We start from the raw sequence: 2264 nt of genomic DNA, 5'->3' as shown, positions 1-2264 counted from the left end.
GGGGAGGAGCGAAGAGTAGGGCTGTTTATGAAAATGGAGGGAGGGGGGCAGTAGGAGAATGTGTTTGTTGGATGGGGGAGGAGTGGGAAAGGGTGTGGACGGGAGTGTGTATTTGTTGGGTGAGTGGGCGTGCAGAGGTTCGGGGAGCCCCCTAACAAATTAGCTGGTTCTCATCCGACACGTATTCTCATGCAAACAGTTCTGGGATCGCCCGCTACATCTTGGCGTCATCTGGAGCGGCTAAGAGTCGATTAGGCCGACTGAGGAGAGGCTCACTTTGCTTCAGCTGTTCTTGTTTTCTTTTTTATTCCATTTCACAATCTGTTTTTCCTTCTCTTCAATTTGTTTTTTAGAAATGACCTGTGGTGAGATGGTCAGGGAGGTTAGGACCCCTGCCATCACTCGTGGAAGACGTGCAAAGTACCTCCATCTGTCTGCTAGAATGTTGGCTCCCTCTCAGTTCGAGTTTTGCGCTCAAATGACCGTATGCAGTTGCGAGCGCTGTAAAACCTCGACTAAAACTAAACTCAGTTTGGGTTAGTCCAGACAAGCAGTGTCGTTTTTAGTTTTAGGACGAGCTGTACGGCACTTGCAACACAAATACGTCAAATAAGTATTGCAGATTAAAGGTATTACTAGACAGTAACAAACAAATAAAAGAACGGGGGAATATAAAAACGATAGATAGTTGATAGAAAACAGGAGCTAACCCCGCCAGAGCACCCGTCAAAAATTTACTGAGCAGGGTCGACGGACATAATGTACAATGGATAGATTTGGGCAGAAAAAAATAGAATTCCAGTTTCAATATTCGGTTAAAACGAGAGGCTCTATTGTCGGGAGAACGTTCCATGTTTTAACATGTTTTGACCAGTGTTGCTTTCCTAGGTATTTCGTTTCCTTGTATGAAAATTTGCTTTTTTTTCTTCAGATTTTTCTTCGCAATTTTTTAATTATCTCTACCGCTCAATCAACGTCCAGGCTTTACGCCATTATTTTTTCACTTTAAATTGTAGGCTACGTTCATATTAGCCTATAGGTTAGTGAACAGGCATCTGTGGAATAACAGTAATGCGTCTCGCCGTAACACGCACAAAACCCGAGTTCGATTCCTGAACAGCGAGGTATGTTAACATTTATTTTTGAATATCTTTGTCTTTCTGCGAGGATATTGTGTTCCTCTTAGTTAGGGTAGGCCGTGACGAGAAAGGACGAAGCCCTCTTCCTAAATCATCTAAGAGGTGTCAGTGGGGATATACAACACTTACATTTTAGCAAAAGTACAAAGTAAACCAATACAAAACAAAATACCAAAACAACAAAACAAAACACAAAAACAGGCCAGTGTGGTACCTGGGCACTTGGCCACGCTGACTTTTACTTTGTGTTCGAACACCACTGTCCACAGATTAATAGCATTTTGTTATATTATGTTCCTGGTTAAGCTATAGAGGTGAAACTTTGGATAAATTTAAACATGATAAAGACATATGAAACAACGATATCCAGATCCCCGCATTTTTGCAACTACTAGTATTTGGAAATCAACATGATGATGGTGAAGGTGGTAGGGATGTTTTTACTGTTCCTCCTTTCATTTTAGTCCTGCAATATTACAAACTGCAGTCGAATTTTCACCCAACCAATCTTATCAGTCTCCTGTGATCAATTTCTTAATGCTAGCTAGACCGCATAATATTGTCAAACTGTCGGCTTGAGCCATCAGATTCCGACTAGACACACATGAGTCAAACCTGGATGGGACCGTAAGTCATGGCTTTCTAGACGAAGTAGACTGGGTAAAATAAGACATAAACCATCATCACCACCGGAGGAAATCATGCTTCACTGCAGGGTAAAAATCAGACTGAAAGGTAATAAATAGTGCACAAAATAGTGAAAGAAATAGTAACCCAAAGAGTGATAAAAACAGTGCAAAAATAGTTGTTGTGAGTCCCCCCCCCACCTGCACCCCCACCCCCAAAGACGGAATCGAAAGGTGGCTTACATAGTGTGGCAACTGTTACTTCTGTTTGTGTTCCAGTTGGTATCTTTTTGGGCTATGGTGCTGATGAAATTGGTTTGCATCTCCAAGAGTTCTTTTATGAGCCCGGGTTACTTGGAGCTTTTTCAAAGTTCTGTAGCTACATGAGTTCCTACAGAAAAAGAGCTTTGAATTCAGAGGCTCCACCCTTTAAATTAAATTACATTAAAAATAAAATAGTCGTAATAAGAATAATGGTAATAATAAGAATAATGATAAT

Source organism: Aplysia californica, unplaced genomic scaffold (assembly GCF_000002075.1).
Source record: "Aplysia californica isolate F4 #8 unplaced genomic scaffold, AplCal3.0 scaffold00448, whole genome shotgun sequence".
In the NCBI taxonomy this organism is placed as follows: Eukaryota; Metazoa; Mollusca; class Gastropoda; order Aplysiida; family Aplysiidae; genus Aplysia; species Aplysia californica.
This window is presented reverse-complemented; position numbering follows the sequence as displayed.